The sequence below is a fragment of the Scylla paramamosain genome, chromosome 1, assembly GCF_035594125.1.
Source record: "Scylla paramamosain isolate STU-SP2022 chromosome 1, ASM3559412v1, whole genome shotgun sequence".
In the NCBI taxonomy this organism is placed as follows: domain Eukaryota; kingdom Metazoa; phylum Arthropoda; class Malacostraca; order Decapoda; family Portunidae; genus Scylla; species Scylla paramamosain.
Genome location: NC_087151.1, coordinates 37,242,693 through 37,257,692, shown reverse-complemented (window position 1 = coordinate 37,257,692; position 15,000 = coordinate 37,242,693). Strand labels below are relative to the sequence as shown.

Sequence of the window (15,000 nt, the reverse complement as noted above, 5' to 3'; positions counted from 1 at the left end):
AGCTTCTTTTATTTGAAATAGTTATCATTTCTATGTATTATTATGAACTATTTTATTATTTCCAACATTGTGATCAGGAGGATTATATATGTATTTGTTCATCCTTCATTATTCAGTGACTTTTTTTTTATATCCTTCGTCTTGTCTTCCTGTTTTGTCTCATCTTTGTCATTAGAGAAAACTTCTTTTTTTCTATTTTGGGTGAAACTCAAGCACAATTGTCTTTCTATGTCCTCTTTAAGTTTTTTTATGGGTTCATGTCACCTTGTCTCCTATTCCCTTCTTTATTTTTAGTTTAATTCATCATCATCATCATCATCATCTTCTTCTTCTTCTTTTTCTTCTTCTTCTTCTTCTTCTTCTTCTTCTTCTTCTTCTTCTTCTTCTTCTTCTTCTTCTTCTTCTTCTTCTTCTTCTTCTTCTTCTTCTTCTTCTTCTTCTTCTTCTTCTTCTTCTTCATTATTTCTCCTCCTGCTGTTCCTCTTCCTCCTCCTCCCCTTCCTCCTCCTCATCCTCCTCCTCCTCCTCCTCCTCCTCCTCCTCCTCCTCCTCCTCCTCCTCCTCCTCCTCTTCTTCATCATCATCATCATCATCTTCTTCTTCTTCTTCTTCTTCTTCTTCTTCTTCTTCTTCTTCTTCTTCTTCTTCTTCTTCTTCTTCTTCTTCTTCTTCTTCTTCTTCTTCTTCTTCTTCTTCTTCTTCTTCTTCTTCTTCTTCTTCTTCTTCTTCTTCTTCTTCTTCTTCTTCTTCTTCTTCTTCTTCTTCTTCTTCTTCTTCTTCTTCTTCTTCTTCTTCATTTCTGCTCCTGCTCCTCCTCTTCCATGTTTTAATTGTTCTACTCATTGACGCCCAACTCATTACTAACACCATCAGAGAGAGAGAGAGAGAGAGAGAGAGAGAGAGAGAGAGAGAGAGAGAGAGAGAGAGAGAGAGAGAGATTCATCACCACTCCCTCCGATAGATACAATTAACTGAGAATCCTTACTGCAGTGTGTGTGTGTGTGTGTGTGTGTGTGTGTGTGTGTGAGTGAGGTTTTCTTGTTATTATTCAGGAAGTGATACATTTTAAGGTGACATGATGAAATTGAAGTGAAAAGCTGTCAACATTATAAATACATTATGCATTTCTAAAAGCCAGAGAGAGAGAGAGAGAGAGAGAGAGAGAGAGAGAGAGAGAGAGAGAGAGAGAGAGAGACAGAGAGAGAGAGAGAGAATTTCTGTAAGATGAAAAGGGGATCCTCTCGTTGTAGCATAAGCCAGTGATGAACACTGAACTGACTGTCTGTGGAGGGTAAACTTGTAGGTATTTTTGGGATCAAGATATAGCTCATCCTAACAGTACTCCTGCTTTACTTTGCTGCGCCTCTTGAATTACAAATGTTTTCCTCATGAATTTCTTCTTATGTATTGACGGAGAGCGTTGGACAACACGTGTTTTCGTCTTGAGGTCTACTTTGCTGTCCCTCTTGAATGATAGTGTTTCTCGCTGATGATTGTTATTATTATTTTTTTCTTCTTCTTCTTTTCTTCCTCTTTTTTTTTTTTTTTGACGGAGGGCATTGGCCAGTTTGCGCAGGTAAATATTATCTTTATCACGAGATAAGGGTTCACGACTTAACCCATTCATTGGTCTTTCATACATCGCTCCAAAATCATAAACCACTCATTTCCTTCGTATTTTAAAGCTATATGTTATACTAATTAGTCATTGCAAAACCCTGTCCTTTGAATCGCTATTTCCTCTTTGTAGGTTCTTATAAAGACTGTGAAGCGCATTTAGTGTCGTGATTTGTTACATATCGCAGCGAAAAAGTTTAAATGTACGACAGGCAGACAGACCATCGTTCTTAGTAGTAGAGGTGACACCAGACACTGAAATTCATCTCCTTATGTGAACCATGAATCCCTGCCGCTGGTCTTGTACGTTCATTTTTAGCAAATTACTTCCCCGTGAGATATTACACTGTGATATTACACAGGCCATTAAAAGAACTTGAGATACTTTCTAATGAAATATATATATAACACAGAATATAATATCACTCCTGTCGTAATATTTTCTCGTAAACGATACCGAGGTTTTGAGAAACTGGCCATGTGTTCTCATTAGTGTCCTCGTTCCATAAAATTTCCCACCACGCAAAGTGAAATTTTGCTTCCAATAACATTTCATATCGTACCGACCCTGAGTGAATATCTCGAGTGTGTATTCTTCAACATTTTGTGGTCTCAATACGACCATCAGTACGACTATTCCTAAGACAACAGGGATGATTGGTCAGGTTCTCGTAGGTGTTTTTTTTTTTTTTCCTATTGATAACGCGGAATCATTTTAATACTTTTAATACTTAAATTTTTTTTTCCTTTAATCGCTTATAAACTAACTGAAATATTTCTGTAGGCCAAAAGAAACGAGAATAACCTCTTAGTCTCTATTTTTTCTCATCTGTCTCCGCGTTAAGAATTTTTACACCGCTCAGTAGGTTAACGAAGGATGCCTGTAGCAGTGAAAGGGTTAAACTATCACCATAATTACTGGAATCATCCACCACAGCCTGTTAACTGTTTCATTCCTGCACAGTTTTTCCCATGATCACTTTGTAGGCACTTTTTGTTACTATATAGAAATTGTAGACGCTTTATTTTTTACTATACTCCCTCAAGTAGTTCTGTAACCAAGTTAAGACAAGATTAACATCCTCTACTCTTATTATCTATTTATGTCTTTGCAAACTTTTTTTTTCTTTTTACAGTGTTCTGAGTGTTAACAATACACGACCGAAGCAGTCAAAGAGTTCAAGGTAGTCGAGATGAAACCTAACGCTGTCCTCCCTTCCTGATCTTCATCCCGTGTCTCCAGTTACTCATTTCACCATCGTGTCGTGCGCCTGTGGACCGTAATAAATCTCATGACGTGCTCGTTAGTTCTCTGCTCCTCACGTATTAGGTTCAGAAACTGCTTCTTGTTCAGGGTAAATAAAAAAGAGAGAGATAAGAAAAGCATATGAGGAGAAAAACAAGTAAGTATAAGGTTTTAGTATATTTTGTGAGGTCTCGTTCTTGCTTCCCGTGGCTTATTATGATCATGGGAATATGATGTATGGTTCAACATTCCTTTGTGAGGTTTACCTGTTCTTGTGGTTGGTAGATAGACATACGCGTGCGAACGAGCACACACACACACACACACACACACACACACACACACACACACACACACACACACACACACACACACACACACTCAGTCTTTCGTTAATATCCGTTTTTTCTTCCTTCCCTTTATATAGAAAAAAAGATCGAAGCGTGGAATATGAGAGAGAGAGAGAGAGAGAGAGAGAGAGAGAGAGAGAGGGCCCCGAACATCAGAGAACGAGACCCCAAAACCCTGAGAGACCGAGAGACCGAGACCCCGAAACACCTTTGACAAATTGACTTGATCAGCTTAATGAACGTGCGCTCCGGTCCTTACGTTTTCTGTATCACTCTTATGTCTTGTGTCATTAGCGCCAGGCGAGGTGGGAACAGGAACTAAAGTATTATGAGAGCGCGCTACTAGTGGTGGGGCAGTGGAGTGGTTATTTTTGTTTAAAATTCCCGACAACATCCGGTATTCCCAGACGGTCACCCATTCAAATACAAACCGGAGCTAGCGTTGCTTAACTTCCCTGATCGGAGTACATAGAAACGGTGTATTCAACGTAGTGTGATCGTTGGCGGTAGAAAGGTGGTGATGGTGGTGGTAGCGGCGGCGGCTGGAGGGCTGTAGCAAGACCAGGATGAGTCAGTCAGTCGCGCGTTGCCTGCCGAAGTGCGTGGCGGGTCCTCCCCTCTCGCGCGCCCAAAGCTTCAATCTCGACCGCTCTTGTGTCTCGGCGAAGTTTTGCGGTTGACTTTTTCTCACGTTCTTCTGCGTGGACTTGTTGTTGGTATGGTTGTTTTTTTTTTTTTATTTATGAAAGGACTAAAGGAAGAGACGAACCAAGTGGCAAGTTGATTAACTTCTTTGTGGTGTTTTTTTTTTATTTTCTTTCTTGTTTTCAAAGTCTTGTTTTTAGATGGATAGGTAGGGTAGATAGGTAAACAGGAACAGATAGATAGATGTGTGTGTATAGAGAGAGATTGATGGATAAATAGATAAATATATAGTTGATGAGTACGTAGATCGATAGATAGATAAATATATATATATATATATATATATATATATATATATATATATATATAATATATATATATATATATATATATATATATATATAGAGAGAGAGAGAGAGAGAGAGAGAGAGAGAGAGAGAGAGAGAAGGAGGAGAGAGAGAGAGAGAGAGAGGAGAGAGAGATGAGGAGAGAGAGAGGAGAAGAGAGAGAGAGAGAGAGGCACAGAGGCAGGTGTGTGTGTGTGTGTGTGTGTGTGTGTGTGTGTGTGTGTGTGTGTGTGTGTGTAACCCGTATACATGACTCAATGACATTACAATTTTTCTTCCTGTGAAATAGTCGTGAAAGATGACAGACAGACAAACACACAGATGAACACAATGACTCATGCTAATGTTTCCTGGACCAAGAGAGAGACACGGAGAAATGAACAAAAAAAGACAGACAGACGGACTGATGCAGGAAAGCAGGACAGGACAAGTTTACAAATATGCCGTGTTTTGGACGGATGTTACGAGAGATTACGGTTCCGCTCACCAACACGCAATGAATGAAAACGTCACGGTAGGATGTGCTTTGTGTGAGTGTGTGTGTGTGTGTGTGTGTGTGTGTGTGTGTGTGTGATAATGTTATCGCGACCGACAGACGTGTGTGTGTGTGTGTGTGTGTGTGTGTGTGTGTGTGTGTGTGTGTGTGTTCACGTCTCTATATATGATTTTTTCTATCATCATTTTTTTTTCCTTTTTTATCTCTCTCTCTCTCTCTCTCTCTCTCTCTCTCTCTCTCTCTCTCTCTCTCTCTCTCTCTCTCTCTCTCTCTCTCTCTCTCTCTCTCTCTCTCTCTCTCCACGAAGCTGCAAAACAACTCTTAAATAAAATATATTTACTTAGACTATGCAAAGTCAGTAGCTATTTCCAGACGAATATTAAATTTTCATACCTGTTTTTTTCACCTTTTAGAAACTCCAACATAACCACCACCACCACCACCACCACCATCATCAAGGTGTAAAGATAAAATAAAAAAAAGTACAGGTAAAAGAAGGCTATAGTCACCTGCTGTAATGAGCCACGCCCCGCTCTTCCCACACACTCTCCACGCACTGCACATGCACGCACTCACCCCTTTTTCCTTCACGCCGCGCACACACAGGCCCCAAAATTTGTAGCTCCCTCCCCTGCCTTTCCTTTCCGCCCTTTCCTCTCCCGCCACTGCCTTTCCCGCCCCCATCTTTTATCTTTATCACCGCGGCAAGCTGGAGGGATGGTGGTGGCCTTCAACGGCGCGTGTGTGACGAGGCCTGTCATTTTTTGATGTTCGAAGTGGCTGGAAAATATTGAATGAATAGGTCAGTGTAATAGATTATAATAGGTCAGTGAAGTGGGTAATAGGATTGTAATTGCGGTGTTTTTTTTTTTCGTGTACCAATAAGGAAACTTGGGAAAAATGAAGAGAAATTATGAGGGTTGACTTGAAATTATTATTATTATATTTTTTAATTTATATTTGTGCTCATCATTAGCTAAATAGTTAATTGGGTTAAGTTGTAAGTGTCTGCCAGAGAGTGAATAAATAGATCAGTGAGGTACGTAAGTAGCGGTAATAATGCTGGGCTTGGAGTCTTGGAATTATGATGTTTTGTTTTCCTGTGTTTAAAATCCATTGTCCTCGTCATGTAACAAGTTTTGCTATATATTTCGTGTAAAAGGAGAAAAAAAAAAGTGGGGTTGGAGAGAAACAGAAATATGATATATGTGACTTGGGATTGATATGTTGCTGTTTTAGAATTTGATGTTTTTTTTTTGTTTGTTTGTTTTAATAGTTATCGTTTTCTAAATAATTAAATGGGTTACGTTATAAAATGTATGCGAAAGAGGTCATGAATAGATCAGTGAAATAGTAATCGTGGTAATAACCCGGGACTTGGAATCATAACTTTTTTTTTCCGTGTTATTAATTCTCGTCATTATGTAAGAACTTTCGTCGTATTTTTCGTGTATTAGTAAACAGACTTTGGGAAAAAAAATAAACGAAAGAAAAATGGTGAGGATTAACTTGGAATGAATACGTTTTTTTTTTCTATTTAGGATTTGCAGTCTTCATTACCTAAAAGAGCAAATGAGTTATGTTATCATATTTCTGTATCACTCGACACAAAACCCCCAATAATATAACTAACTTTAGGACAGGACTAAAGTGACGTGAAGTAAAGGTATCTGTCCGTCGTCTGTAGTAGATTCCGTGCGTGTCATTATCAAAGAAATGGAAGGCGTGCTTTGTTTGTAATATATTTTTTTCCTCACCATTTTTTTTTTATACACGACTAAAAACATCCAGTGGACTTCAAAGGGAGACTTAATGCTTTCCTTTCAAGAGTCCGGAGCAGAGCAGGAGAGCCCGGCGTTTCACGGTTTACCAACACATGCATATATGTATCCTCCATTCATGTTACATTTTTCGCTTCTTTCATCCCTGGCATGGAACTCTGCTTGGACCGAGGAGGGAGAGAAATTCACCTGCTTTCTTCCCTTCTTTACTTTTCCATTCCATTCTCTCCCTTATTACCCCTCCTCACTCCTCTTTCCTCTCCTCCTTATCCCTTCATCAGTTTCTTCCTTTCCCATATCTCATATTATATTTCTCTCCTTTCTTCCTCGATACGAAAAGAGAAATTCACCTGCTTCTTCTTCCTACTTTACTTTTCCATTCAATTCTCTCCCTTATTACTTTCCCTTTCTTCTTTCCTTTTATACGTATTCCTCACCTGCTTTCCTTCCTTCTTTTACTTTTCCATTCAATTCTCTCCCTTAATACCTTCCCTCTCTTCTTCCCTTTCCTCCTTATCCTCTCTCAATCTCTTCCTTTTCCTATGTCTCTCTCCTCCTTTCTTCCTCCGTTCATTCACAAGCTCTTGTTCTGAATGAATACTATGTTTTCCCTTTTCTTCCTCTCCTCTCTTCATCGTCACCATTATTATTAGTTCTACCGCTTTATTTTTATGCATTCCAAGGTTTTATCTCATGGTTTTTACTGCCGACGAAGGTGGTGAATGAACATCCTCTCTCTCTCTCTCTCTCTCTCTCTCTCTCTCTCTCTCTCTCTCTCTCTCTCTCTCTCTCTCTCTCTCTCTCTCTCTCTCTCTCTCTCTCTCTCTCTCTCTCTGTGGTGCGGTTAGTAGGACTACTTGAAAGAGAGTGGAGAGAGTCGAGAGTGCAAATTTTAACCTAACTTAATGAGAGAGAGAGAGAGAGAGAGAGAGAGAGAGAGAGAGAGAGAGAGAGAGAGAGAGAGAGAGAGAGAGAGAGAGAGAGAGAGAGATTGAAGTGAAGATGGAAATACTACACCCAAATGTTTTCGAAAAGGGAGAGAGCGGAAGTGATGATGGACGTGGAAGGAAGGGAAGAAATGGAAATGAGTGAAGGAGAGGAGGAGGAGGCAAGGTATGCATGAAGATGTGGTGGTGGTGGTGGTAGTAGTGGTGGTGGTGGTGGTGGCGGAAACAAGACTCTCGAAGGTTCAGCGTTGTAGGAAGGATGGAAAGAAGGAAATATTGAAGGTGTGAGAAGATTATTATGACGGTAAGGAGGATGCCAGGCAGACAGGGAGAGAGAGAGAGAGAGAGAGAGAGAGAGAGAGAGAGAGAGAGAGAGAGAGAGAGAGAGAGAGAGAGGAAGAGAGAGAGAGAGAGAGAGAGAGAGAGAGAGAGAATAATCAATCAACCATTGCTTAAGTCTTATGCAAGATTATTATTTTTTAAAAACTGTTAACTGCCCGCGTCCGTTGTTAATGATTACACTATTCTAGAGAGTTAGTATTTATACTTGAATAGCTTTTCTACCACACTTTTTTGTTAACTTTGAGGAGTCATATCACTAACCCTCTCCGCTGTTAGTGGTGTCTTTCTAAATTGTATTCCAAACTTGTACCAGATAATTTTTTTAAGCTTGAGAAAATGTCATATCTTCATTCTACTTATAATTGCTGGCGTCTTTATAACTTTTTTTCTAAACTTGCAGTAGACCATTTTCTAAGGTTTAAGAAATCAAATCATTCACTTTACTTGCTGTTAATGGCTTGTTATAAATCCCATCCATTTATTTAAGCTTGAGGAGTCCTTATCGCTTAATCTATTTACTGTTAGTGGCGTTTCTTAATGGCGTTCGAGAAGTCATGTCCCTCACTCTACTTGCTGTTAGTGGCCTGTTTTAATCACCACTTTGATAAGCTTGAAAAGTAACTACTCTCTCTACTTGCTGTTATTGTTACTTATCTGTACTCCATTTTGTTAAGGTTGTATTAGTATTCCGAGTGCTACACAGCTTGGCGCCGAAGAGAAATCTGAGCACAGTTTTGATGGTGGTGTTCGGTGTCCTGGGAATCAATTATGCACGTTCCTGAACCTCGGATATTGAAGTGATGGAGTTTTATCAAGCAAATATTGAGAGCTGAACTTAATTAATCTGCAGTATTTGGTTAGGTTATTGTGCCGTGGAGAGACGCATTGGATCCCCTATCGTAATGTTCCGTAGACCTTATTGAATAATTTTTTTTGTTGTTGCTAAAACCGTTTAATTGAAAATTGAATGTGTGCAGAGGTGAGGCAGACTGATGGTGAAGAGAACAGCACCAACGATAAGTATATATATATATATATATATATATATATATATATATATATATATATATATATATATATATATATATATATATATATATATATATATATATATATATATATATACATATATATATATATATATATATATATATATATATATATATATATATATATATATATATATATATATATATATATATATATATATATATATATATATATATATATATAACCTGGTAACAAGTCAGAACTTCAGAAAATTGACATTTTCTCTTTAGAACATTGTTCTAGCTAAACACTGTTTAATTGGATGTCTACTGAAGTGAGGCAAGCTGATAGATACTAAAAAGAACAGCACCATGATATATATATATATATATATATATATTATATATATATATATATATATATATATATATATATATATATATATATATATATATATATATATATATATATATATATATATATATATATATATATAACCACGGAACGAGTCAGTACTTGTGGCAGCTGAGATTCTCTAAAAAAAGAAAAAAAAAAAAAAGCTTCAGGCAAAATTGTTTAATTGAATGCGTGTAGACATGAATCAGGCCGATGCTAAAAACAGAAGCACAGTAAGTGTACATTTCAATAACCAGATAATTAGTCAGGACCTTGAAGTAATTGACATTCTCCTAAAAAAAAAAAAAAAAATTGTTGCTGCTAAAGCTGTTTAATTGAAACCATGCAGAAGTGAAGACAGGTTAATGTGAAAAGAGAATAAAACAAAGATCATAACGACCACCGCCGTGATAAGCATGTGTAGTAATAACAGGGTGACGAGTCATCACTTCAGGTAGTTGAAATCTCTTAAAAAAAATAAATAGATAAACTAAAAACTGTTTAATTGAATGTTTGGACGAGTGAAGGCATGTTAATATTAAGAGAAAAGAACACTAGAAAATTCAGCAGCATTACAGTAAGTATACATAAAAAAAAAAAAAAACAGAACGAGTCGTCACTTGAGGCAACTGACATTCTCTTAGAAATAAAATTCTAGTGAAGTTTTTTGACACAGAGATAACAAATTCTTCAATGTTGATTTGGTCATCTCATGAACTCTTCCTTTTCTTCACATGAGGCGAAAGCGCATCACTCTTTGTCACGAAGCGTTTTCTGTCACCACTGTACTAATAAGTTAACGTCTGCATTCTTCCTGACCTGTCACCTGTCACGTATTTGTGTTGCTTAATTGCCAACCTGTGTTAAGGGATGCCAGACTAATTTCTATCTATTCCTGGATCTTCATTATAACACAACCCAAAGGTGAATTCATATCAGGAATTTCCCTTAGCTTTCATATCGTTTACTGTCTTAGTTGAACGACTGGAAATTACGAAATGCACTCACAGTCTTCTAGAGTTGCTGCTGGTGTTCGTGCTGAGTGAAAGTGACGTAATCTTAAAAATGTATATGTGTTTTAACAAAGCCTCAAGCGTCTGCCACTTGAAACTACTCCATCTTCAGTAATGCAATTCTAGTCTTAATTATTCTTTTTATTCTGGATATATTTGCAAACTCGCTAGACGTAAATGAAATTCAAACCAAGTAATATTAATTGCGCACCAACATTGCATTCGAGTAATTAATTTTCTAGACGCGCTGCTGCCTGCCAGAGGAAGGTTGCATAACTCACTGCATGGCTGGGAAATTTTTCGTGAGGTTGAATCTTTGCACCTCACATCCTGGTGTTTGATTGATGCTTTGAATACAGGTTGATCCAGAATTCTGGACACATAGGGAACATGTATGTTTTTTTTTTTAATCTTTTTATTTATCAGTAATATCTGCCTATACGATCACTCCTCGTATTTACTCAATAGAACCAAGTCTATATGTTCTTTTGGAAAACACATTCATTCTGGGGGAAAAAAAATCTGATATGTCCAGACTTTTGGGTTACCCTGTACACGTCAACCCTTAGCGATGTTTACTCACTCTGTACAGCTGTCCGGAGTAGTGATGTCTCATGCTATTGAATATTTTAGACTCAATAACATACTTATTTCATTTTGCATTTTGCGGCGCTCTGAATATCACGCAGTTCGTTAGTTTTTATGGAGTTTATGGCGTCACTTCTTAGGAAAACTGTACACACCCTGTTATCTTATTTATCTAAGAAGGCCTCTGACCATGGAAAAAAAAATGAATAAATAACCAAATAAAAATAAATATGATAAATACATGAATGAATGAATGAATGAATGAATCAGTCAATCAATAAATGAACACATGAATGAATAGATAATTACATAAACAAAGGAATAAAATACAGGGAAAGAGAAAGCCCCACAGAAGATGCAAGTCACTACAGAGAACAGATCGAAAGCTCATCCAAAATTACAAAGAGAAGTGTCTTGGAAATCCAGCCAAGTTCATTACCATCACAAGTGCAGTGCGTGACTGTTGCCTCAGCCTCACCCTGCCACTCATCCAAAGTCTGGCGGGGAGACAATGCTCCATATTCTGAATCACTTCTGAATCTGAATCACCACCAGCATTATATTTTACTCTAGTTGAAGCAGCTTGGTTTTTTAAGAGTGTTTTTTACGGTTCTAGTGATATATTAATAAAATTTCTACATTATTAAAAGGAGAAAGAGTCTTGAGAACCCGGCGACTCATCTCTGTGGCCTTTGAAAATAGTCGTGGTGGTGAGACAGCGAAGCGTTTTCGAATACAAGCCAATGTTCTGTATTCCATTCTTTCCCGCTGGCACTTCTCTCCTTTGCTGCCGACGTTCATTAACTCTTCATATTTTCTGCTGGTGCTTTCGTTGAAATTCCGAGACACAGTTTATTTATTCACTAGTCGGTGGAGAAAATTTTCAAGTGTACATTCCATTATCTTGTTCAACTGTGCATCGAATATATCTCTTTTTATATGTGTAGAAGACTGGCTAAGGGATGAGGATATAGGAAAGAAAATCTCTAGTTGCCTGTCTGTATATAAAACAGATATAGAAGATTTCATAAAGAGAGCCAAAAAAAAAAAGGGAAATTTATTTTATACCACCGATATAAAAGATAAGAAATTCCTTTTATTATTTATCTCATCGAGATGAGTGCATTAAAAAAATTATCACCCCCCAAAATACCTCTCTAGTTGTCAATCTAAATAAAGAACAAAGAGACAGCAGTAGACTTCCAAGAGGAAGGCTGGAATAGAAAAGCTGTTTTAAATCACCGGGGAAACACAAACTCACTCTATTATTTTACTTCCTCACGATGAATGAAAAAAATATTATATACATATATATATATATATATATATATATATATATATATATATATATATATATATATATATATCATATATATATATATATATATATATATATATATATTATATATATATATATATATATTATATATATATATATATATATAATATATATATATATATATTTATATATATATATATATATATATATATATATATATATATATATATATATATATATATTGTTCCCCTACTCAGCTGTTTGTCCAGCCAGCAGGAACATTTGTGATTTAAGGTAGCGTGATATGAGTAGGCCTGAAAGAAAGTTTGAATCGAGTCAATATATACAATATATTTACACCAAAAAGAGTTCACTCGTTACGGGGTATTGTAGTAACGCGGTGCTGTTAGGTCTCTGATTACTGGAGCGACTAGCAATACGTCACTGTGTTTTATATCAGTGAAACATTACTTCACTTAGTTTTATAGTTTGTTTAGAGTTTGTGCACACACTAACGCACCGTTAGTGTGTGCAGCGAGCGTCACTCCCTCTCTCCTCTCTCTGCCTCGGGAGGTGCCGTCAGCTAACATAAAGCGGACGTAGAGTAGACATAACATCAGCATTTGCATCAGCACCACGTGATCAGGATAGGCGCTTGCTATGTGTTAGTTGGCGATATTTATTTTTGATGAACAACAGGGAAGTGTCCTGTACAAAATAAACAAAGGACAACTTCCGTGATGTTTAATAGAGTCTGTTCCTACCTATCCTTACCTACCTATGGGTACAATATATACGAGTATATATGTATATATATATATATATATATATATATATATATATATATATATATATATATATATATATATATATATATATATATATATATATATATATATATATATATATATAAGAAATTCCCTCCACAATTGTCAGTCCGAAGAGAAAACGAAGATAAGGAAGGTTTCGTGAATGGAGGCCAAAATGTGGTACCTTTATTCAATACCGAGATAAAAAAGAAAAAAAATAAATAAATAAAATAAAAAATAAAAAAATAAAAAGATAAAAAAAAAACTATGTATTTACCGTGGTCGTGATGAATGGCTCTCGCCGAGGCAATAAATACATATCTTTATTTATTTGCGTTGTTTACCCTGGCGGTGTGTTAGCAGCCTGTGTTGTGTTATTACATCAGCCGTGACAGAAATAAAGGATGGTTTTGTGTGCTGTCCTTTTATGAAGTGTTTTATTCCACACTCTATCACTGTTTCCTCTTCAAAGGCAGCGCTTCGTTTCCTGCTGGTGGATGTTCTTATGTGTTGTAACTATTACCAGAGAGAGAGAGAGAGAGAGAGAGAGAGAGAGAGAGAGAGAGAGAGAGAGAGAGAGAGGAGAGAGAGAGAGAGAGAGGTTAGGAGGGGGTTAGACTACATAATCCCAATAGACAGTACAGCTTGCTTAGCTTTTTAAGAAATCCCATTGGCATTCCACTGACAGAATAAGAACTGAGAAATTACAGAACAAAATTGTGAAAAAAGATAATTAGTCACACTTATTCGGTCCTTCAGAAGGGCATTACGGTTTGCCTTTCTGAGAATCCCGTTGGTGCAGAAGTGGCGTTTCAGTAGAGATCCATCAAGGGTGCTCATGGTTCATAAGTTTTACCTGTGATCGTATCGTGTTACTCCACAGATGAGTCACTGTACTCTTCCTGTCATTACCATTATATGTGTTTGGTAAAGTGAGGCTGGGTTTTCAGACTCTGAGTTTCATTTCACATCATGGATATTGTTTGTCCGAGTGCGTGTTGATTATACCACGATTTTATACCAGTCAGTTTAGCTGCTTTTTCATTTTTGTTTTTTTTAGGATGTGATTATTATTATTATTGTATTTTTTTTTTTTCCTTCTGTGTATCACGCAGTCGTTATAGCATCAGTCTTGTCATTTTCAGTCATTTTCATGGTTTGCTTGATCTTTTCATAAAATCTTTTGGTGTCTTGATGATAGCTATTGATTCGTGTGTGTGTGTGTGTGTGTGTGTGTGTGTGTGTGTGTGTGTGTGTGTGTGTGTGTGTGTGTGTGTGTGTGTGTGTGTGTGTGTGTGTGTATGTGTGCGTGCGTATGTGTGTGTCTGTCTGTCTGTCTGTCTGTCTGTCTGTCTGTCTGTCATTTTGCTATAATCTTCTATTTTAATGAGTTTTTTTTATTGAATAATAGGTGTGGTCTAGCATCTTTTCCCTGTTTTAGTTGTTTCAGTGCTCTCCCAAGGGAGTTAAGTAAAAGTTTACACATTGCTCCACTAATAGGTATTCGCAAAGTCTTTTTCTTTTTGTTTTTATGTCATAGATAAAACGTACTCTCATCCCTTTATGGTTCAGCAGTTTTCTTTCACATAGAAGTAAGGGTAAGATTGGCTGAAACTTTACCACCGAGTTCTCTCTTATTTTACACAAAGATTTACTAATTTTATTTGCAAATGTTCCTATTCTTTCCATATCTATATATATATATATATATATATATATATATATATATATATATATATATATATATATATATATATATATATATATATATATATATATATATATATATATATATATATATATACTCGTATATATATATATATATATATATATATATATATATATACTCGTATATATATATATATATATATATATATATATATATATATATATATATATATATCACTGGTGAACTTGCCATAGACCTGCATGGGAGAGCATACGGAGGAACAGAAGAACATAAGAACATAAGGGATGCTGCAAGAAACCATAAGGGCTATTGGGGACAGTCCTTTTAAAAAAAAAAAAAAGACATATATGTCTGTACTCACCAACGTATCATCCCTTTGTAGGGTACAGGAAGACAAACGACAACCGACCTTGAGATCCTTATTAGACTATTTGTCTTACACTAACTACTAGTGGAAGCGCCAG

At 36.6% G+C, this 15,000-nt stretch overlaps 1 protein-coding gene across 11 annotated transcripts in view; it reads left to right on the top strand.

Moving 5' to 3' along the window:
- The window catches only part of LOC135104987 (putative neural-cadherin 2), a 188,155-nt gene that overhangs the window by 81,410 nt on the left and 91,745 nt on the right, over positions 1–15,000 (top strand). For 2 of the 11 annotated variants that reach the window (XM_064012911.1, XM_064012927.1), the window contains exon 1: positions 3,777–3,929. The exons of 8 other annotated variants lie outside the window; for them this stretch is intronic. The gene's annotated coding sequence lies outside the window, so the exon portion shown is untranslated. Of the gene's footprint in view, positions 1–3,776; positions 3,930–15,000 lie in introns of those variants that run through there. One more of the 11 variants, XM_064012919.1, reaches the window with a different exon arrangement.